A 25,196-nucleotide genomic window follows, 5' to 3' on the forward strand; every position below is an offset into this window, starting at 1 on the left:
GAAAACATTTCCTTTTAAAGGCAGAATCTCAGTAAAGAGCAATTCATATGCCTGGAAGCCTGAAAGAGTGTTTTGTGGTGAAAGCCACCCGTAAGTGTATTCATTATGTTTGGGAAATGCAAATACGTACTACAAGAAGTAGGTGATGCCGACTGTGGCTCTTCAAACCGTCACAGAACTTTCCTGCCATGCAGGAGAAATTCTGAAGCTATTAAAAACTGTCTGTCACGCTAGATATGCCTTTCAAAAAAGAAGAACAGAGAAATTACTTACATCTCGGAGTTCCAACACGAGGCTCACTTCTCCACCCGACAGACCTCTGCCTGATCCTTCACTCTGGCTTGACAGCTGGTTTAATCTGCGAGGCAGGATGGAATGCGTGGTCCTGCACTTGCTGTTCTTTTCCATTTGCAGAGGGCCAGCGGCCCTGGTCATCTCCGTGGCAACCAGGAGGAAGCTGCTGGCCTAACAGTTTCATTAACCAGACAGCAGGAGAGAACCTGTCTTGGTGACTGCTGGCCACACTTTTGGGTGTCTAAAAGTGGAAAGTTTCCAGAAGGAACTAAGAAGACTGCTGCTGTGTGCTGACCCCGAAGGGCTGACAGTAATGGAAGAAATTTCACTTGAGCAGGAAATGAATGGATTAAGTGTAGAGCATGGAGACTCCTTGATACTTTTACTTTCATGATTTGTTCTACTCTTTTTGGCCTGATGCATTGTTACTTATGGCAAATGCCCGAACTAGGGTAAAAACTGTCCCATCGTGGTTGTTCCAAGGAGAAAATGAACTCATTTCAACTCCACAGATGGAGTCCTGTTCTCTCTTTTTAAGTTCGTTTTTAAAAATGTTAAAAGCCACAAAGCAAATAAATATGTAAAAAATATTCTGTATACATTAGCTACTGAAGGCTCACTAAGTACAAGAGAAATCAGATGGATGGTGGTGATGGAGGAAAGTCTTGCTAATTAAATACACTAGGAAACAAGAGCAATTGATTTTAATTACCTGGAGGCAGATTATCCAATCTTTTAACGAAGAAAGCACCTCATTAGGGGAATTCATTCATTTATTTATTATTTGTGTGGTGAACCCTTACCCCATGTATGCACTGTTCCAGAAGGTTTACGGGTCAACAGAGATCAATGTCATGTTCTTGTCTTCAAAGAAGTTATAATATGGAAGGAGAGATTATATAAATTGATTGTGGGAAATGTTTGAAGGGAGATGCAAAGAAAATATGTGGGAGTTTCAGATAAGATGGGGCTAGGTTTTGGCAGCGGGATTGGGGAAGTCCTTCTAGAGAGGTAGTTTGACAGATCAAAGGCCTTATAGGATGGCTCGGATTTGAGCGGTCGGATACAGGGGAAAAGGACAATAAAGCCTCATGGAGTGATCCTTTGGTCAATGGAGGATGCGGGCTGATGATGGATCAATGTTTCCTCCTTTCTCACCCCTACAGTCCTGACATGTATGTCATCTGGCTTCTCAGGGGGTCCATGAGATCAAGCAACTCAAGAAATGAAGAATATTGTTGGAGCAAAAGTTTGGAGATGGGAGAGTACCAGGCCTACTCAGCTCTTTTGAAAGCCAGAGAATCATAGTCAGGAGCAAGAGGATCAAGAATAGAAAGAATGCAGTATCGTTGATGTTTAGTTTCAGCAAAGCAAACATATAAATTCTACCGTATGAGTGGAACGTGGACTTTGGTTCAAATCTTGACTCTGCTATCTTCTTAGACACTATTGTTTAAACTTTATGAGCCTCAGTTTTCTTATCTATAAAGAGGGGATAGCATTACTTCGTTGAAAGGTGAGGTGAGGATTAAATGAGATGATATACGTGGACAGGGTGTCTGAGGATGGAGGAATGGAAGGCTGACCAACCATACACCAGCTTTCCTGACTTTCCAGAACAATTGTGGCTAATACAATGGTTTAGCACACTCAGCCTCTGTTCCCACACCTTTCTCTTCTGCCTGCCTCTGCTATAGAGACTGGAATGCTACAGTACTCAACTTGCAAAGTCCTCAGCTACCATTGCAGCTGGGGCTCCAGACATGATTTAAGTTTTATTGATCATTTACCCTTGATTCGGAACTGAGTCATGTGGAGAGAGAACCATGAGATTTTGTTTGGACATTGAGTTCGGTGTGGAGCGAGATGAGAGTTCCTCGCATCTCTCTTGCTGGCGTGGGTCTCAGCAGAATTGGCCTAGTCTAGAGCTAGTGCTCTGGGGGTGGCTGGCTGAATGGCTTGCTTCCTGGTTGTGGCATATGTGTCATGAGTCAGAGCTGATGACTGTGGCACTGGCTTCCTGTTGAAGAAGATGACCTCTTAATTCAGCAACTTCCTGATTGTGGAAGAGGCAGCAGCTCCCTTGATGGCCCAATTCTATGATGACTTTCTGAGTTCAGCCTAGAGTCTCTTCAGCCTCCCAATCATTCAAGAACTGTCTATATGTCTTAAGAAACTCCTAGCTGTTTAAACTAGCCAGAGTGGATTCCGTTGTCTGTAACCAGCATGAGCCCTGATTGACATAATAGTGACTAGTTCTGGCCAATACAAGGCAAGTGAAGTTTGCTGATAGTGCATCTTCTTCCTGCTCGAACATAGACACAGATTAGAGGAGCAGCTCCTATCACTAAGGAGGGCAGAGCAGGAACATGAAGGAGACTGGTGCCTTGAGGACTTCACTGAATCCCTACAGCAGCTCTGTACTGCCCATTCTGCGAGATAGAGATAACATCACCTGATCACGACTGGTCTAATGACTAAGATAAACTGCATAAAGTATTGAGCATAAACTGTGCAGAAAGAAGGCATTCAATAATGTTAGCTATTATAATTATTACTCTTTTCCACTTTCTCTATTTATGATGTCAGTACCTCCCAGGACCTCTTGTTGAGTGGGGGACTGGGACAAAGGCAACGAGGGTGTGGAGGTGGGTTCCTCCCTGGAAACTTGAAGGCCAAGCAAACAGCGACTAATGAAATATGGCTGGATCTCTGTGTGTGGCATGTTAAACATTTACCACGGGTTTTATATCACTCCATCTTTCTAAAACATTTACTTCCACTTGCTCTTTGTGTTAACCGGGTCGCAGAGTTTAAGTTGATTTAGCAAAAATGAATGTTGGGAAGACGAGTGAAACCACACCTTTGACTGCCTGTTTGGTTCAGCTGCAGAATCAAAGGGTGGTGGACAAGTGTTCACGTGGGCTTGAATTCTAGTTTTGTCCTAGACTAATCTTGTTTTCTTCCTTTCTTTTTAATCACAAGAGCAATGCAGGCTACTGATAGCACATTCAAATGATACCCAGTGTATTAGGTTAACAGTGAAAATCTACACCTACCTCTCCAACTTATCCTGCAGAAATAACGCTGGTGTAAGTTTGCGTTGAAGCAAATCTTGCTTTGTCTTCAGACTATAACAAGTGCTTTGATTGTTAATTAACATGCTGGTTCCCTAAACTTTTGCAACCAGGCCCAAAGCTCCACTGTTTCCAACAGGCTTTCTCCATGAATTATCATCTGAAGTCTCCTACCCATGGCTTAACCACCTTCAGTCATTACCGTATCTTCTATTACTGTTTGTATCATCCTGGGCAACTTCAGGAACTATCTCAGGTTCTTTCTTTCCTTCCCAACTCCTTCTGTGGCATCATCATCTATATTATTCACTTTGCTGCAGGATACAGACATTCATGTCCTCACCCAGTAGCACTGACTGTGCTCTAGGTCTTGTCCTCAGTATATGGCTCTGTTCCACCTTCAAGATGCCACTGCTTCCTTTTTGTTCTTTCTTCCAGGCTCCTGCTCTGCTCCACTCTCATAGAAACCTCCATATGTCAGTGCTTTACCTCAGCTGTTCTATCCACTCTTGACTCTGTGGTCAGTGCTTCAATGCTGCTCTCCCCACTGCTCTGATGATCCCTTATCCAACCTTTGTTGTATTCTTCATACCAGCCCGCCCCTGGATTACCCCTGTCATCTGCTTTCTCAGCTCCTACTCTTAGGGTGCAGGCACTCGTAGAGAAAATGCAAAGAACTATAGGTTCATAATACTTGGCTTCAAATGAACCCCTGCCACTATCCCGCCATCCTTTCAGTCTGCTCTTGCCCAGTGGCTTTGATAATTTTTCTCTATTTCTATCGAATACTCATCCCTACCACAGCATCCTCATTCTTGTAAGGTGGGCTTGCATCTTATCTTCCTGAGAGGAGCCAGTGACCTGGTCTGGGTTTTCTTATCATCCTGCTCACATCGATATATATCTTCTTAAACTGCAGACATTTTGGATCAGGCATCTCTTATGCACCACTCAGATCCTTTCAGCCACACTTGTCTTTTATTCCAGCCACCACTAGGGTGACCAGTTCTGCCATGGGTCCAACCAGCTGTGCATGGAAGCAACCTGCGAACACCTGTTGCCTCCCATCCTAAGGCTTCTCTCTTTTTGCTGTGGCTTGGGACACTGCAGACACACCTCGACATCCTCATAAGTGCAACCTGGAAGTGCTGGGGAGTTAATGCCTCGTAGAGTATTCTTTGACCAATGATGGGACGGAAGCTGATGGATAAATGCATCCTCCTTTCTCACTCCAGACTGGCAGTCCTGAGACGCATGTCATATGGCTCCTCAAGTGGTCCATGGCATCAACTAACTCAGTGAACATACCTTGTGCTGCTTCTCACTGCTTTGCTCTCCTTCACTCCTGCTTCTTGGGATCACAGTCCCTAATAAAGTACTTACAGGTGTGTACATTTCTGGTGTTCCATTCTCTTGGGAAATCTGGCTAAGACATATCCTTTATTCTTCTTTCCAGATTCTAAAATAAATTCTTCCTCCTCTGAGCTAAAAACCAGCCCTTCCCATTTCCTGAGAGATGGAGAGATCATCTTTTATAATGATATTCTCACCTCTTCTAGTAAGTAGAATCTCGATAGTTTTAAGGAATGTGTGCTGAGAGCTTCAAAAATCCCACTTTTTGAGTACCTCTCATATATAATTACTTCTGTAAAATGAAGAGACTACCTGAAACATCAACATGTCTGAGACCCTTAGATGGTTTTATAAAGTACTAAAGTAATTTCTCATAGTACAGCACCTTAATAGCAACATTATCCGTGAGCTGACCTGGATCTACAAAGAAGTGGAGTTCCTCCCACTTTATGATAAAGCGTATACAGAGATTAGTAGAGAATAACAGAGGCACCATATGATACAGATGTTGGGCAGCTGGCTAGGCTTGCTCTCCATAAGTGACTCACTCCTGCACAGCAGTGTCATAGCAGATGTGATTCTAAGTGGTCTTGGCAAAATTTAAAAATTACTACCTGTCTTGGATTGTGGGGGTCTGTGACAAATGGTAAGAACATGAATATTGAAGCCACAAATGCCAGGGATCTACTGTACTTTGTATCTCTAAAACTCTACTTCCTGGAGTTGGACTTCAGATATGCACAACCTCCTATCTTGAAAAAATAAACTTTCACTTGGCTTTATAGTGCCCCTCAGCTACCATTCTGTTGTCAGATAGATCTACCGAAACTTCACTCTCCAGGACTTCTCATGACTTTCTTTTCAAATCCAGTGATTCTTTCTAAGCCTTAATCTACGTACCCTCTCTGTGGAACTTGACTGTTAACCAAGCTTTCCTTGGTCCTCCATTGTCACCCATGATTGTGTGATTTTTCTCTGGTGTTTACTTCATTGATCACATCGTCTCTTTCTCCCCTTTTGATTCCTCTTTCTCCTCCCTTTGGGCACTACCTAAAGCTCAGTCCTTGACCCTGATCTTTTATATTTCTTCTCCATGAGTTCGGATCTCTTGTTTCAATTATACTAAGGTCACCCCCACTTGGAGAAAAAAACTCAACACAGACCATTAGAAATAGGAGGGCTGTCTTCTTGATCCTTAGTCATCAGTCCTCAGTTTGAATGCCTCCAGAAATGAATGGTTTACTGCCTTACACAGCAGCTTTTTTTTTGTTTTTGGAGAACTCTACTATGTTAAATGGTTTATTATGTACGGCTGAATCTGTCTCCTAGTAATTTTGAGATATTGACTGTTTTTCTGTCCTCTAAAGTAACATTGAAAAATCTTCCCTTTTCTTTTTGGTAACCGTTAGCAATACTCTGTTGGCTCATGTTAATCTCCTCTTAGTCACTCAGACCCCAAACCCCAGAAACATTTTTGATTCCTTTCTTTAGTTCATAAAACAAACAAGTCACCAAATACCGCAAGTTTTGTTTGGAAATTTCTACTGCAGAAATGGCATTTTTAAAGGTAGAAGAATTAAATATTGTAAAAATAATCTTATCTGAAGTTAATTTATAGAGTTAATGCAATAGTGCTAAAAATCTCCATTGGATTTTTTTTCAAAGGAGTTGATACAAGAATTCTAAAGTTCAACTGAAATAGTAAACAAAGAATATTCCAAAAATGAAGAGTGATTCTGAGAGATTAGTCATATGAATTATTAAAACAAAGTTACAGTCATTAAAATGATGTGGTATTAACTTGGACATAGATCAATGGAACATCATAAACAACCTAGAATTGTAGTTTATTAAATATAAAAATGTGATATATAAAAGAAGGCAATATATATCAACGAGGAGATTGATGATTACTCAGCAATGATTCTGGAATCTCTGTCTAGGCATTTGGAGGAAAATCTAAATTTAGGTTTTCACTACATACTGAATAAAGTCCATACGGGATTAATGAATTTAAAAAAACTGTAGAAAAATAAGAAGAAAAATTAATTGAATAGTGATTAAATTTCTGGACACTGAGAAACTTTTAAGATAGGAAGTAATTGATGGTGCAGCTGCCTTGGAAAACAGTCTGGCAGTTCCTTGAAAGGTTAAATACAGAGTTACCATATGACCCAGCAATTCCACTGCTAGGTATATACCCAAGAGAAGTGAAAACACATGTTCACAAAAAAACTTGTACACAAATGTTCATGGCAGCATTATTCATAATACCCAAAAAGTGAAGACAACCCATGTCTATCAACTGATGAATGGATAAATAAAATGTGGAATGTGGTATATTCATACTATACAATATTATTTGGCGATAAAAAGGAATGAAGCACTGACCCACGCTGAAACCTAGATAAACCTTGAAAACATTATCTAAGTGAAAGAAGCTGGCCTGAAAGCACTACATATGGTATGATTCCGTCTATATGAAATGGCCAGAATAGGCAAATCATTCAGACTGAAAGTAGATTGGCGGTTGCCTAGGGCTGGGGGTTGGGGTGAAATAGGAAGTGATTGCTAATGGGTGCGGGTTTCTTTTTGGGGTGAGGAAAGTTTCTAAAATTGATTGTGGTGATAGTTGTGCAATTCTGTGAGTATACTAAAACCACTGAATTTTGCACTGTAAATGGGTGTATTGTATAATATATGAGTTATACCTCAATAAAACTGCTAAAAAAGAAGTAATTGAAGAAGTCAGAAAAGAAAGTATCCACCTATTACATTCTAAAGATATGAACCTTATTCTAAATCCTTTCTTAAATGAGAGAGGAGTAACTCTATATGGTGTTCAAAAGGGCGGAGGGATCAAATGAGGTAAGAACTGAAATTTTTTCATTGGATTTCTTTTTTTTTACTCTTATTACCTGTGGTAAAACTCATTAAAATGTTCCATCACCATATTTCACAGTAGCTTACTTCAATTCAGTGAATCAATAGTCTTTACATTTCTCTATGAAGTCTCCAGCTCAGTATATTACATAACACACTCTCTCAGAAATCACTGTTTACCAGCAACCCAATGATGAGTGCCCAAGATCAGCCTCTCCATTTCAGAGATGAACCCACTAGATGCTACTAGTGTGCTGTAAGGAAAAATGATCCCAACTCAGACTTACTGGAAAAGGAATGAGACTTCTGCAAAAGGGACATTAAGAGGTGCTTTTTGCTTACGGATGGAGAAACCAGCGAGTCCTCTAAGAATAATAAAGGAGAGTATTGTACAGTTAAGCACATGATTTGCAGTGAAGAATTCAGATGTTGCTGCAGATGAGGCACAAGACTAACTGGAAATGTGGAACATAAGTGAAAGATGGTACCACTAAGTTGGAGCGGTCCCCAATGTTGAGTTCTACAGGCACCCTCTTGGGTGATAGAGCCCCAATCTTTACTGCTGGTCCAGGCTGTTAATACTCTGTTAGTTCTTCCTTCATTAAGAGTCACAAAGCTTCATCTGTAGCACAGAGATGCCACACTCCCAGTACAGGGCAAACTTCTTCCTCATTCTCCTGGCAAATCAATTCAACCTTCCTTAGCTTTCCAAAGTAGAAATCCTTAGCCTCTTCAGTTTGCCAGCAGTTTCAATACACTGACCCGCTGCATTGATTTGGCTGCTGTGTCATTCCCATTGCCTAAGCCAAGATTCTTTCTCTCCAAGCCAGAACCTGTCTTAGTAATTGTTTGTGTCTAAATGGGCCTCTGAGGAGCTGCACTGCGGGTTTATTCAGAACTATAGCAACACGGGAAGATGCTCCTGACGTATCTTGACCTTGTCTAGCAGCTATGGTAGGGTCATAGCCTTTTCCATCACACTTTGCATCAAAATTTTTCTTGAACTATTGAACACATTAAAAGACTTGAAACTTTTCTTTCAGTGATTTGTCTGCAAGAATTACAGATGGTCCCTGACACGATGGTTCGACTTGATTTTTTCATCTTTACGATGCTGTGAAAGTGATATGCATTCAGTAAAAACTCTACTTCGAATTTTGAATTTTGCTCTTTTCCCGGGCTAGTGATATGCGGTACGATCCTCTCTCATGATGCTGGGCGGTGGCAGCGAGCCGCAGTTCCCAGTCAGCCCCGTGATCACGAGGGTGAACAACGGATACTCTGATACAACCATTCTGTTTTCACTTTCAGTACAGTATTCAAAATGTTCAAAACTTTATTATAAAATAGACTGTTAGATGATTTTGCCCATCTGAAGGCTAATAGAACTGTTCTGAGCACGTTCAAGGTGGGCTAGGCTAAGCTATGATGTTCAGTAGGTTAGGGGTATTAAATGCATTTTTGACTTAACGATATTTTCAACTTATGATGTTATCAGGATGTAACCCCAGTGTAAGTCAAGGAAGATATGTATTTTTTCAACCTTCATTCTCTTAAAACCTGCTTGTAGTATTAAAAAATTCTGGATATATTCGTGTTCCACCTTAGCTTGGAATTTCCCTTTCTTCAAGGCAATAGAACCAGTGAACAGCATATCCATAAACTGACAATAAGCAGCTCCCATGCACAATTGTTCCATCTTTGTTTGTTAGAGCCAACTGCAGAGACTCATTCGAGCAAGCCACTATCACCTTTTCTTATTGGAAGCAGACTCAGAATTGGAATAAGATAATGGAAGGAAACCTTTATGCTATAGATTTAGAGATATATTCTAGAGATGTCACAGAAGTGGGTGGCTGGTCATTTAGAAGGTCATCATGGTTGAGGGTGTAATCTAACTTTGAGGCACCAGAAACTCAATTTTTTCAGTGAACTTGGGCCTGAACATGCTCTGAGGAACTGGCTTATGCTACCCAAAGTCTCAGGAGACTGATGTATACACCTGGCAGGCATTTGACTGCCAGGTAGTGGTGCTGGGGTACAGCTAATGTGGGACAAGGGGAAGGAGGATGAAGGGAATGGAAAGCAACTAGCTGTTAACTTTGTGCGAAGAGCCCAGCTTGCAACATATATGTCCAAGAGGGAGGGGACTCGTAGGAGATCTGGAAGAAAAGTTGGCCCAGATATTTAAACAAGTGGAATAGAATGGGTAGATTTATGTATCCAGGTGGAGAGCCAGTCATTAGAGAACTAGCTGGGCCTAGTTCCTGAAACCCCTCCAAGCCTGTGCCTTCAGCTAAGCTGGGGATCTGCTGGCTGCCTGCTGAAGGGCAGGTGGCTGGAATCCACCAACTGTTCCACGCTATGATGTCTTCTGGGGCATCAGCCAGCTAGATGGAGAGGGCCATGGCCTGGAGGACTATGAGGGTGTGCAGTAAAGACTGGGGCTCTGTCACCCAAGAGGGTGCCTGTAGAACCCAACGTTGGGGAACACTCCAACTTAGTGGTACCATCTTTCACTTATATTCCACATTTCCAGTTAGTCTTGTGCCTCATCTAGGTAAATACCCACTTCCTGATATTTGCTAAACTATCTGGACCATGAGCATCCCCTCAGATTCTGCTTCAAATACTGAGTAGCTGAGCCAGCAACCTTCTCCATACATTCCCCACAGGCCCATGGATTTCTGACCAAGTGCTCCACCTACTGGTGACACTGTATCCTCACAGAGTCAGACCTTAAACCCTGCTGTCCAATGGTTTACTGGCAACACCTTGACAGATTCTGTTATGTGAGAGGGGATGCTCACACTTGCCTTATCCCATTACTACCAGAAGTTGCAAACTATTGACAAAAAATTAATGTCTGTTAGAGGCGCTATCCATAAAGTCATAAGAGATTAATTTTATTTGAAATCAGAAACAAAAACCAGCTTCTTGTCTTGGTGGGAGGGGGGGCCCAACTAGTCAAGAGGATGGCAAGACAGGCTGACTCCACTCCTTCTTCACCCTCATCCTAATTCTGACTGATTCTCCTAATGTGAAGCCTTCAACTCTGTGATTTGGTTATAAAGCCTTAAAATTTATTGGGAAGGAAATAGCAAACGCTGGACATTTCAGAACATTAAACTACCACTTGTGTGACTTGCCCAAAATGTTTTTACAAACTCCTGAAATCCTACTAGCATTAGGTGACAAAACAATGATGCTATTCAGTTAGTCAGGAATGACATTTAGGGTCAGGATTCACAGGAGTTTTAAAAAATCAATTCTTCAGTGTTTTAAATGCCATTTTACAAAAACCAGAAAATGCTGCAAATGTGGTAAACTGGTTGATAAAATTAGGATAACAGTAATAAAATTTCTAACGAGAAGCGTAGTATAATAGTAAAATTATTGCAGAAAAACCACCCTCTTATTGTGGCAAAAACACAAAATTTTGTATCTGCATAACATGTTATTTGTTTTGGCAGGTGAATCAGAATCCTGTACACTGCAGTTTTTCAATGTATGAAAAACATGAAGTGAAAATATTATGGAATTAGGGGCTGGCCTGGTGGTACAAGCGGTTAAGTGCACACACTCTGCTTCAGCGGTGGCCCGGGGTTCGCAGGTTCAGATCCCAGCGAGCATCAATGCACCGCTTGTCAAGCTATGCTGTGGCGGCGTCCCAAATAAAGTAGAGGAAGAAGGGCACGGAAGCTAGCCCAGGGCCAATCTTCCTCAAGAAAAAAGGAGAGGATTGGCATCAGATGTTAGCTCAGGGCTAGTCCTCCTCACACACACACAAAATAATTATGGAATTAAAGCACTATTTTTAAAAAACTAAGCAGTTGTAAATACTTGTAAAAAATGAGCATGAAAGAAAGTCTTACTGCAAAGTCTACTGGACCAACAAGAAGACTCTGTTTTGCTATGTTTCTGATTTCTGGGGCACCTCACCAGAAAATGTGCCTCCAGGGGCCGGCCCAGTGGTGTCGTGGTTAAGTTCACACTCTGCTTCCATGACCCAGGGTTTGCAGGTTCGGATCCCGGGCACAGGCCTATGCACTGCTTATCAAGCCATGCTGTGGTGGCATCCTATGCATAGAGTAGAGGGAGGTTGACGTAGATGTTAGCTCAGTGACAATCTTCCTCAAGCAAAAAGAGGAAGATTGGCAACGGAAGTTAGCTCAGGGCCAATCTTCCTCACCAAAAAAAAAAAAGGAAGAAAGAAAGGAAAAAAAGTGCCTCCAAACAGAGAAAGAGCACATCATCCATCCATATTTGCACCATCAAGTTTGCAGAGTCTGTCTCGTTGATCAACTGATTGTTATTGGACACCCATGGTGCACTGCACATTTCAGAATAGGGAAGTAGAGCAATGAGAAAAGAGACAAGAACATGCCCCATAGAGCTTATTCGTGATGGGGGTACTCTGGGGGTCAGTAGGGGGGACATATACAGATGAACTGATCAATAGAGTAATTCAACTCATTTACATATGTTTGGTTTTTGGTATGAGTGGATCATGAACTCTTAATTTGTCCTTTATTGTTTTTCTGTTGTTTTTTCATCTTTGCTACCCTCCAATATTGAATATCCTTTTCTTCCCTTAATTACTAAAATTTCTGAACTTTGTTAAGCATAGATATGCCAAATTTAAGATGCCTGTCCCTTGTAACTAGATGTAGCTACTTCTACAAGAAAAATTAATAATAATAACAACAGCGAGAGCTATATAACCATTAGTAAGTGTCAGGCAGTGTTTTAAACACCTTATGCATATTACTCATGTAGTCCTCTCAACAACCCTATGAGGTAGATGCTGTCATTATCCTTACTTTTCAGATGTGGAAACTGAGCAACAGGGAGTTACTTGTCCAGGCTCTTGCAGCTGGTGAGTCCTGGAGCTGGGTTGGAACCCAGGTAGCCTGGCCCAGAGCCCTTCCGTACTCTGAAGTTCTAAAGATAATTTTTATATTTTCTTCTGAACATTTTAAAGTTTTGCTTTTCACATTTGAGTTTCTAATTTCTCTGTAATTAATTCTGAGCATGATATGGCTTAGGTATCCATTTTTATATGAATAACTAACTTTCCCAGTTCCATTCATCGATATGCAAACATAAAATTTCTATTGATGTATAAGATTATTTCTGCTTTTTACACTATTCTCCTGGAAAATTTGTCTATCCCTGGGCCAATATCAGACTTCCTTAATTAATCTAGATCTCAATAAGTTCTCTACCACTTTATTCCTCTTCTCCAGGAAGAGTGTCTTGGTTACTCTAGACACATGCTCTTCTCTCAAAATTTTAGATTCAGCTTTTCCCATTTCTCAGAAATCCCCCTAAGGATTTTTTAAAAATCAGGCTTGCAGTAAATCTATGGATAGATTTGGAGAGAATTCACATTTTGTGATAGTGACATTTCCTATCCATGAATATGGCATATACCTCTATTATTGGAATATTCTTTAATGTCTTTTAGTAGAGTTTGAGTAATTTCCACGTAAAGATCTTACACATCCTTTATTAGACTGATTAAGAAGATTTTTATTGAGGTAAGACATCCTTGCAGCAGAGTTCACTCATTTTAAGTGTGTATAGGCTCCATGAATTCTCATAGAGAATATGCTTTTGTTACCAGAACTCGGATCAAGGAAAAGAACATTACCAGCACCTCAGAAGTCCCCTTCCAGTCTACTCTTCCTCTGGATAACCACTCTTCTGACTTCTAACACCCTAGATTGATTTTGCCAGTTTTTGGACTTTATGTATATGGGAAAAAAATTTTTTTTTGGTATTCTATCTACTTCTTGCATTCCACATAATGCTTATAATATCCATTCATTTGAATAGTTATAGATGACTCATTCCCATTGACTGCTTTATATTATTTTATTCTGTGAATATAACTCAATCTGTTTATCCATTCTACTATTGATGGGCATTTAGATTGTATCCAGTTTTTGACTATTACAAATAGTGAGGCCATGAACATTCTTATGAATGACTTTTGGTGAACATATGTATACATTTCTGCTGAATACATGCATAGGAGTGGAATTGCTGGGTCATAGCGTGCACATATGTCTCAGCTTTAGTAGATATTGCCGAACAGTTCTCTAAGCTTGTCGGACCACTTTGCACTCCCACCAGTAGTATATGATCTTTCCAGTTTTTCCCCATCCTTGTCCACACTTGGTAGTGTCTTATTCATTTTAGTCATTCTGTTGAGTGTATAGAATTGTGGTCTTAGTTGACATTTTCTTGATAACTATTTGATGGATACCTTCTTGGTGAAATAACATAATTGTCTATAATTTTGCCTATTTTTCTATTGAGTTGTCTGGCTTTAAAAAAATCACTTTGTAGGATATCTTTGTGTAATCTATATATGAGTCCTTTGCTGAATGTGTGCATTTCAAATGTATTTCCCCACTCTGTGACTTACCTTTTCCTTCTAAATGATGTCTTTTGATAAACAAAAATTCTTAATTAAAAGGTACGCTAACTTACCTATTTTTTCTTTTACTATTATCACATTTTATGTGTCGGTTTAATAAATCTTTGCCTCCTTCAATATCATGAAAATACTCCCCTATGTTTTATTTCAAAAGCTTTATTGTTTTATTGGGTTGCATCATATGAAATTACCAATATTCAACCTACAAAAATGGCAATTTCATATGGTTCAACCTGACATATTTAACCTACAATCAATCTGGAGTTGATTTTCATGTTTGGTGTGAGGTAGAGGTCAAGCCTTTTTTTTATTCAACTGTCCCACTGTCAGGTGTCAGCTTTTCATAAATCAGATGACTGTATACATGTGGGTCTCTTTCTTGATTCATTATTCTGTTTTTGGTTTATTTGTCTATTCTTGTGCCAATATCATACTGTTGTGATTACTATAGCCTTATAATAGGTCTTTTAAAAATAGGTCCCAGTTTGTTCTTCTTCAGAATTGCCTTGGCTACCCTTAACCTTTTGCATTTCCATTTAATTTGTAGAATCTCTTGTTTTCCAATTATTTCTTTATCTATTTTGATACTATTTTATGTGATGCCTTCAAGTTTAGAATTATGTTTTCCTAGTAAGTTGAATTTTATATCAGAATGTTAGTTATCTTCATTATTATTATTTTGTCTATAATGAATATGGCTATTCTAGATTTTTTTGGTTTATATATTTTTTGATATGTCTTTATTCATCATTTTACTTTGACTATTCCCTCTTCCATATGTTTTGGATTTATCTTTCGTCAATAGACTATAGCTGAATTTTTAATCCAATTCGTTTTAATGTGAGAATTTGATCCATTAATATTAATATTATTATTGGTATATCTAAACTTGTTTTTATCATTTTACTCCATAATGGATTTCTTTTTAAAATCCCAGTCACATCCCTTATTTTTATCCTAAACGTTCTAAGGTTTGCTTTGCCAAGGCCTGTGGGGCACACCTGATAATGCTCATCATTCCTGATTTGACTGTCACAAATCTTAAGCCTTTACTCTGGATTTTGGGTCATCAGCTCCTGTCTATTTTGACAGTGATTTCTTTTTTTTTTTTTTAAATTTTATTTATTTATTTTTCCCCCCAAATCCCCAGTAGATAGTTGTATGTCATAGCTGCACATCTTTCTAGTTGCTGTATGTGGGACGCGGCCTCAGCATGGCCGGAGAAGCGGTGCGTCGGTGCGCGCCCGGGATCGAACCGGGCCGCCAGCAGCGGAGCCCGCGTCTTAACCGCTAAGCCACGGGGCCGGCCCTGGCAGTGATTTCTTGATAACATATTTCCAAAACAAGACCTCCAAACCAGAATACCACACCAGGAAGGTTTGCTAACGTGAGCATCTGTGTAATACGAGTCCTGGGGCTGGATTAGGTGAAGATCTTGTCAAAGAAATTATAATATGTACGTAAAAAGATGAAGTGCCAGTGACAACAAGGGAAACGGCAAATCCATCACGAACCAAAGATACGTTTATTCTCTCCTCATTCCGTCCACCTGTCTAGCTCAGGTTTCTGGTAATTTCCATAGGAAAGCAGTGCCCAATTATGTTTTTTTCACTTCACTGAAGTACAACTTGTGAGGTAGAAAGAGGATCAGAATTTTTCCTAGGAAAGCTTAAATGTGATTCAGCTTAAAAGGGAGACGGCGCTATGAGTATTTGATCCACCAATAGCTCAAGAAAAGCAATGGAAGCATCACTTTTTCTTGCACTAGATGGCAATGTTTCTCTACAAACCAAACCAGATTTACGGGCTGTCTGACAAGCTAGCCGACTACCCCTAGGAGGCACCCAAGCGTTCACACAAGAAGCCAAATCAGAAATGGTACAAGCTTCTATTTACCGAGGGAGGAACGATGCCAACCGTCCCCTGAGGCTTGTGGCTAAGTTAGAAGTCGGGAAGGGAAAGAGTGAGTGAAAGAGAAGAGAAGGTATACTTCATTACAGCAAACACTTCAGTGAAAACACCGGGAAGCAGACGCCTTTCTGAGGAGGAATCGTTGGACCGAACTTTGGATTTGAGAAGGGAGCTTTCTTTCATTCTCTTTGATGTTCCATAGTCACAGGCTTTCTTCGTTGGATTGTCTTGAAAAGAATCTGAATAGTAGGCAGTGTTGCTTTAGGTCTTAGTATGACCCGGCTAGGGGTCAATTCACCTTACAAGATTACAGTGACTTTAGGTCACTGTGCCTCCTAATTAAAAAAAATTTTTTTTCTGCAACATTTCTTTTAGTATTGCCACTTTTCATCAATAGATATTCATGGAGATAATTCCATGTTCAAAAAATTGTGTTGGCACTTTGGTAGATACAAAGAAGTACTTGGTACATACTGAAAAAGTACTGTTATACTGTTGCGTAAGATATTGGGTTGTCAAAAATGATACAACCAGCCTGCTACCTACAAAGGGGCTGTATTTTCAAATTTTTGGAACTCAAAAAACATTTTCTAATTAAAGTTTTTTACATGGCAGTTAGTCTTCCAAATTAACCCATAATATTACTTTATATTTTATCATTTTCTTTTATCATTAGGGTAATCTATGGTTATTACAAAAATATCAATATAAAGAAAAATATTGTAATCTCCCCAAATTGCATCCCCAGAGACAATCACTGTTGACATTTTGGTGTCAATATTTTTCTCTGTGCATTACAAAAAATTGTTGTAACTTTTTATCAAGAGTATTTCCCTTCGATAAAAATTCTTCAAACACGTGAACTCTGGAGCGAGACGGCCTGACTTGATTTTTGGAACTAGTATTGAGCTTGTTTCTTTATCTGCAAAGAAGAGTGATGAGAAGGCCTACAACACAGGGTTATTCATAAATGAGATGATACAGGTAACGTGCTTGCCATAGTGCCAGGCACATAAGAAATGTCCAATAAATGTTAGCTTTTATGTTGTTATTACCATTATTACATAAACTTTTCTCCTATTACAAAATTGTTACAAAAAGTTTGGAACATGCAAAGTATAAATAACACAAAAATCACATATTATCCCACTACACAGAGATGATCATTGCTAACCTTTAAACATTTTTTTAATGCTTCTTTGTTTAAAATCCAAATGGGGATCATAGTGTATGGTTTTGTTTGCTGCTTTTTGACATCATAATCTCACAAAAAACCCTGATTTTATTGGCTGCAAAATACTCTATTGCATGGATGTAATTCAATTAACTATTTATCACTGGATGTTTGAGTACCTTCCAATGTTTTGCTATTATAAATAATGATGTGATGAATATCCTAGATATCCTAGAAAAGCTTTCTCTGCTTTTGGCTTAGTTCTCTAGATTACTGTCATAAAAGTGGAATTATTGAGTCAATGTATACGAACTATTTTAAAATTCTTGATATATTTTAGCCAGATTCTTTTTAGCAAGTTAGAACTGATTTATATTCCTACCAGCCTCAATAAGAGTGCTTGTCACTTTAGGTAGTCCTTTATTTTGAATTTTGGCTAATTTGAAAAGAAAAAAATGCAACCCTGTTTCACTTGTTGTTACTTTGATGAATGAGGGCGTAAGACTTCTTTTTTCTCATATTATCACCTATTCTGTGAACCGTCTTTCTCCTTTGTCTATTTTCCTGTTGTGGTCTTATTTTTTAAAAAGTCAATTTGTGTCAGCTTTTTATGTAATACTTACATTAACTCATTGTCATATTCATAGTACTTATTTTTCAAAAAATTGCAATTTACTTTTTATTAGGCTTACAGTGGAATTTTCTTGTGGAAAAGAAAATTTGAATTTGTGTCCAGTCAGACAGAACTGTTTTATGTGTGTGTAGGAGAATTTCTTCTTTTGCTTTTTGCTTGAAAACATCCTTTCTCACCCAGAGATCAGGTTAAATTTTCTTCCACAATTAAAAAGTTATCTGGGGGCCGGCCCAGTGGCACAAGCGGTTAAGTGCACACACTCCGCTGCCGTGGCCCAGGGTTTGCCTGCTCGGATCCCGGGTGCGCACCGACGCACCGCTTGTCAAGCCATGCTGTGGCGGCGTCCCATATAAAGTGGAGGAGGATGGACACGGATCTTAGCCCAGGGCCAATCTTGCTTAGCAAGAAAGAGGAGCATTGGCATGGATGTTAGCTCAGGGCTGATCTTCCTCACTAAATAAATAAATTAATTAAAAAGTAATCTGTGGGGTAACATTTTGAGACTATGTGACTCTCCTGTTCCCCCAACAAACTTTCACCTACTGGCTTTAGTATCCATTGATATTTCTTGCCTGAATCAATTGTTTCATTAATGATTGCAGTACATATTTAAGTCTGAAAAATTTAACAATTTTAATCCAACCGGAGTTTGGTTTGAATACCATATGAGCTGATAACTTAAACTGACTTTATTACCTCCAAGTATGGATATTTACTTTTTATTAATTAGTTTAAGTAAAAAAGTAACACATGTGTGGTGGAAATGCAAACGATAAATAAGGAAATACAATAAAGAGTATGTTCTCTTCTTACCCCAGTCCCTCAGTTCCCCTCTTCAGAGTCAGTGCTTCTGGTTTCTTGTATAACTTTCCAGAACGATTCTAATATACAAGTGCATATATGCACATGTGTGTGTTCATCCATTTTTTGTTGTTTTTTTTTGGTGAGGAAAATTGGTCCTGAGCTAACATCTGTTGCCAATCTTCCTCTATTTTGTATGTGGGACACCTGCCACAGCATGGCTTGATGAATGGTGTGTAGGTTCGTGCCCAGGATCCAAACCTGCGAAATGCGGGCCACTGAAGCGGAGCGTGTGAGCTTAACCACTAGGCCACCAGGCCAGCTCCTGTTCATCCATTTTTACATAGTGGAAACATACTATACATACTGTTATGTACCTTGCTTCTTTCATAACATTTCTGAAGTCCATTTCTTATCAGTACTGAAAGGGCTACCTCAGTCTTTTTCTTTTTTTTTGATGACTGCAGAGAGCGATATTATACGAAAGATGTGTGTTTATTTGACCCATTTCTAACTTTAAAATAGGCTTTTGTGAGCTATACTGGGAATATGCCATGTATAATTTTGACTTGTCTGTGGGAATAGATGTGTTGTCACCAGTGGTCTCTGGAGCATTTCCAACCCCCCATGAGCAGCTCACTGAGGGCATTGTCTGTCTTCTTCTCTGCGGTATTCCCAGTGTCCATCACTGGGATATAAATTAGCCCCTTGTGCCCCCTAAACTTCTCTTTTTCAGCCCTCATCCTCAATTTGTAGCCCCAAATAGATGAGCTCTTTGAGAAATCCCCTTTCCCTCACTGCACTGGAGGCGTCTGTGTTACTGGATAGTGAGTGTGGTAACCTGGAGGTGCCTGAACAAGTGGAATAATTAGAGAATTGTTAACAACTGGCCCCCGAGGGACTGATCATAAATGCAGTTTAATCAGGGCTTGTTTATGAGCACATTACTGGACGTGACCTCTTGTCATTACCAGTAACTGCAATTCCTTGATTATCCCAATCTCCAGCTAGCACTTCCTGTCTTTGGAATACCCAACTCCCGTGGTTTTTGACCCATCTGGGACCTTTAATCCACTGTTGGATTTGTCACTGTTTCTCATCACCATCATATCCTCACTTCTTTCCTTGGTCGGCTTAAAGAGCTCCATCACGATATTCAGAGAAAGGGGAGAACAGAGTGAACAAGAGAAGTCAGAGAATGTTGGACTCAAACGGAGTCTTCAACGAATGAGTGATGCTGGCATATTAGTTTGTGAGGGCTGCTATAACCAAGTACCATAGACTGGGTGGCTTAAACAATACAGATTATTTTCTCACAACTCTGGAGACTATAAATCCAAGATCAAGGTATCCACAATATTGATTTCTTCTGAGGCCTCTCTCCATGATTTGTTGGTGGTTGTCTTCTCACTGGGTCCTCACGTGGTCTTCCTTCTGTGCATGTCTGTGTCTGAACCTCCTCTTCTTATAAGGACAACAGTCATATTGGATTAAGGCCCACCATCATGACCTCATTTTAACTTAATTACCCCTTTAAAGACGCTGTCTCCAAATACAGTCACATCCTGAGGTTCTGGGTGTTGGACTTCAACATATGAATTTTCAGGGGACACAATTAAGCCCATAACACTTGGAAAGGTGTAAAGAAGGGGAAAGACTTCCCAGGAAAAGAAACAGCATAAGCCAACACCTGGCAAACAGGGAGCAGGGTGTAGTGAGCTAGAGGGTATGGTCCTGACTGCCCGGACTGGGGGATAGAGTTGATTGGAGTTAGGGAGAGAAATAAAAAGTACAAGTGAGCAGGAGAGTGAGCCAGAGCATTGAGGAGGTGTGGCCAGCCGTGGAACAGAGCAATGACGTGATGGAAGTGACATTTTAGGCAGGTGAAGCTGGTCTCATGTTAATGCACATAAGAGTGGACTCGAGATGATGGCGGAAGAGATAGGATGTGTGCAGAAGGAATAAAACTGGAAGGAGAAGCTAAAGATTTGAGAAACAATTTGAATGAGGAAATAATAAGACTTGGAGACAAAGGGCATGAGGGATAGAGAGAAAAAAAGAAGCAGAAAGTTTTCCAGCTGAGAAATTGGAATGTAGGTGGTGGTAGGGGACAGGTAGCTAGACAACATTTTCTATTTGAAAGCAATCTTTACCCTAACTATTGTTATGTTGCTTGTCAGAACCACAGAATTGGAGAGTTTAGAAGGACCCGCGAAGTCATTTAATCCAGCCTCTTCGTTTAGCGCATGTGGGCAAGGCCTGTGTTATTAAAACGCGTGTGTTCGTTATTTTACTGTTTCATTTTAGGGTGGCAGGTCTAAACATCACGAAAGCCACGGACAGTGATTGCCATTTAGCTCACTACAGGGAGGAGCTCACTCCACCAGGAGCGGGGGTCTGGAGCTTGCTGCTCCCCCAACAGGTACTGACTGGGCAAACCCAGGCATCACCAGGCCTGGGCACCTTCCCTGCTCAGGGCCAAAAGCTGAAGGCCAAACCAGATGACCCCTTGAGGCCCCTGCAGCTTTGCGACCTGGGATGCTTGCAGGCCTGGTCCAGAGTGTGGGTGACTCTACTTTCCCATCTACGCTCTCATACTCTCACGGGTGAGCAAGACCTTTAACCCCTACCGTGTATTTAAGAGAGAACGTTTAAGGTTAAATAGAAGAGGTAACCCAACTACTTAAGATGACAGGAAGGTATAAACGTGGATATCAGATCCTTTACCAAGAGCTGGGACTAAGAAGGGGTGCAAAGGATGGAAAGAGGAGGCCACAGGCATTCAAGCAGGCGAATTTCCCACCAGAGCCTAAGGCTGTCGAGAACATAGACGCTGACCCTTGCTTGCCTGTCACACGTGGTCTTTCAGTCCTTCTATTCCCACCTGTGATGCTGAACTGGGAAAGATGGGCAAAGCCAAGTCACTCCTTGGCAAATGGGTAGAAAGGGCTCCAAACCAAGGTGTCCTAATGAACCTGGCAGAGCCAGGGGCCTGGCATGGAGAGTTTGCCCTTCCCTGGGCTCTGATTTCTCCCAGAGGGTTCCATAGCTCTCTGTGTTATATTCTGTCTCCAGCGTTAATGCTCCAATGCTGTCAGTATGGTCACAGGCAGCAAACCATCACAAATAATGACTCACTTCCACTTTTTCCTTCAGAACCTCAGTAATCAGCCCGTCACTCCCACCATGAACTGAGATCAACCAGTTAAAACTGACTGTAAATTTTCTGTAAGATGGGTCCATACAAAACCACAGTTTTTTGCAGAATAATGTTATTATTTTCTATGTAGTAATTTGATGGATATTGAAATATGGGGAAATTTTTCTGAAGCTCAAGGAATTGTTTCAATTATTTGAAATATTTCTGTGCTTGTTCAATGCATTTGCTAATGTGCTAAATAAAACTGACAGAGGGTCACAGTTTGCAGCTCCACAGGCCACAGGTCTATCCTCTGCTGTCCATGCATATTCTCTCCTGCTTGCAGTTGAAAATGCAAAAAATCAGTTTTAAAGTTGTGCCATAACATATTTCTCCTAGGGCAAACTTCTGTAAGTTGTTCTCTACCATGTTCAACACATGCTAATCGTCCACAGATGAAGATTAAAATGTGTTTTGTAACTTGCTCTATTGATGAAATAAATTGTTTCAGTTTATTTCAAAATAATCTCTGGTTTTAACAGACATGTTATTTTACTTTATTTTTTGTGTGTAAGATTCAAGTAATAACAGACATGGAGAAATGGCACAATTTTTAAAAGCCACCAAATTAGAAATAAAATGAAAAATGATAATATAAATACATTTCAAATTAATTTGATACAACTTTTATTTCCTTTTGGAACTAAATATCACATTTTAATAGCATCTATTTGAACATGAGAGGACTAACAATTTAACTCTAATTTATAAAAAAAAGAAACCTTATGAAATAATTCTGTTTTTTAAAATATTAAATATTTGCCTAGAGTCATTTGCAATTATCATAACTCAAATATGGCCTTTCTAAAATTATACTAGATGCAAAGGAATGAAATGAAAATCAACAGCAAGGCATATTATATTTGATTCAGATAATTAATACAATCTTACTGTTGTTACATCTCCTGAGAAAGGAAGGAATGCAAATTAATATGGGACAGTGTAAGAAACTTTCTTCTTCTTTTTTTTTTTTTTTGGTGAGGAGATCGGCCCTGTGCTAACATCTGCCAATCCTCCTCCTTTTGCTGAGAAAGACTGGCCCTGGGCTAACATCCGTGCCCATCTTCCTCCACTTTATATGGGACGCCACCACAGCATGGCTTGACAAGCGGTACGTCATGTGCGCCCCGGGATCCAGACTGGTGAACCCTGGGCCGCCGCAGTGGAGCGCGTGCACCTAACCGCTTGCGTCACCCGGCCGGCCCCGGGAATCCTTCTTAATAAGCCATACGTTTTTAAAGAGCAGAGCCCTAAATCAGAAGAATAAAATGTCTCTATTTAAATAAGGTGAGAAGAACATTTTCATTATTACTTGAAAACTTTTTTCTTAGTTAATAATTACATTACCTTCTTAGAGTTTTACAAAGTACACCATAATCAGAAGACAAAAAAACACAAAGAAACAGAAACTTGCATTAAACCTATTTGTCAACAAGCTAATAAATGATAGTGCATTGTTTCTGTGTGTGTGTGTTTTAAGCTTTAGAAAAAGAAACAGATTCGTTACCTTGAGCAAACACTCTATTTTCATTGATTAGCTCAAATGGCAAAAGAATTTTTAGGTCACTTTTCATCTTCATTGCCTGCCCCAAATGAGATGATAAGTAGCAGGATTTTGGCTTATTTTTCATTGATGTGCAGTGTAGCTGGGAACACACACTTCAGAACCAAACTGTTGCTTGCATTGAAGTAGAGCCGAACGCTGTTGGCCCCTCAGTCTCTCTGCAGAGGGCTGCAGAGCCCCTCCGTCAGCAGCTTACTGACTCCCTCCCCATGGAGGTCCTGCGGGTAGACATCGCCCAGCCGAGATGCCCACCCATCATCTCGCAGGGAGGCTGGCTGCATCGTGGAATGAGCACAGGCCTTAGAGTCAGACAGATCTGAGCTCACCCTGGTCTGCCATCAACCACCTGGGTGGTTACATCTCCCTGAAACTCAGAGTCATTCTTTAAACCAGGGCTAAGTAATTCTTTTTTTTTTTTTTTAGCTTTATTTATTTATTTTTCCCCCCAAAGCCCCAGTAGATAGTTGTATGTCATAGCTGCACGTCCTTCTAGTTGCTGTATGTGGGACACGGCCTCAACGTGGCCGGAGAAGCGGTGCATCAGTGTGCGCCCAGGATCCGAACCCGGGCCGCCAGCAGCGGAGCGCGAGCACTTAACCGCTAAGCCACGGGGTCGGCCCAGGGCTAAGTAATTCTTACCTCCCATTTGGAAAGGCTGGAGAGGTGCGTGAGATAACATAAGCAAAGGGCTAGCAGAAAGCTTGCACATAATTAGTAGATACAAAATAAAATGCCATTTGATGTAGACTTCTAGGCTCCAAGTGGTTTTAACCTGCTTATACCATCTTGGGCAAGTCCTATGACTTCTCTGAACCTCAGTGTTTTCATCTGTCCAGTGAGTCCATAAGGCTTAATCGAGACAGGGACCGTGAAAAAGCTTTGTAAGTGGTAACGCATTAAATAAATGTTACAAACGTATCTTTCACCACGCATTCTTCCTATGTCAGCCTGGTGAGCAAAGAAACACTATACTCCCACAAATGAAGAAACAGAGGCTCAAGTACGTTAAAGTGAAGTCATTTAGGTGGGATGCTACCTAAGTATTATCATTATAATGCTATCCTCAAATGTTAGACTCAAATACCAATACTCAAATTTTATAAGAATAATACCATACTCAAATGATATACTATAGTATCAATATTCACATATAGTTATAATGCCATACTCAAATATTATTCTAAAATACTAATACTCAAATATTGTGATTGTAACACCATACTCAAATATTATACTGTTATACTAATACTCACATATTACAATTATACTATCTTCAGATCTTTCTCGTAGTTCTCTCTTTGTTTTGTGATTTGCCATTTGTTTCCAAGTTCTGTCTCTGTGAGCATCCATCTCCTGCAGTCCTGACTGGTGCCCTCTGGACAGGGCCAGCTGAGCACAGCGGCCGGGCACTGAATGCTTCAGGCAGACCAGCTCCTCACGTCTGTGGTCTGCTGTCATTGATCATTGCCTCCTTTCTGAAGACTTTCCTGCTCACTCCAGACTGCGGGGTCTTCCCATTTCCTGATTTGCTGGGGTGCTTAGAGGCAGGACCACCGGATTTCCATGTAAGTTCAATGATGGTTTCCTTGTTAAATCGTTGGGCTTATTGTTTCCTTTGAGAGTAGGAATCACGTTCAATAAGTGCTTAATAACACCTAGTCAATACTTATTGATTAATCCATTTGTTGAAGTGCAGCCCCCAGGCCTCAGTTTCTCACAGGTGAAATGTCAGGCCCTAAATCTGTCGTTTGCCTTCTTCACAAGATAACACTTACACTACAGAAAAGGATGAAAGATGCAGAGTCAGGTGCCAGATCTGGATAAACCATCGTGGAGGGATGCATTTCAGGAAATAAGT

At 40.3% G+C, this 25,196-nt stretch overlaps 1 pseudogene; it reads right to left on the reverse strand.

The window, feature by feature from the left end:
- Positions 1-8,215: 8,215 nt before the first annotated feature.
- On the reverse strand, positions 8,216-23,619 carry LOC131392978 (microtubule-associated protein RP/EB family member 1-like; annotated as a pseudogene).
- Between the last annotated feature and the right edge of the window lie 1,577 nt (positions 23,620-25,196).

The sequence above is a fragment of the Diceros bicornis genome, chromosome 27, assembly GCF_020826845.1.
Source record: "Diceros bicornis minor isolate mBicDic1 chromosome 27, mDicBic1.mat.cur, whole genome shotgun sequence".
Taxonomy (NCBI): Eukaryota; Metazoa; Chordata; class Mammalia; order Perissodactyla; family Rhinocerotidae; genus Diceros; species Diceros bicornis.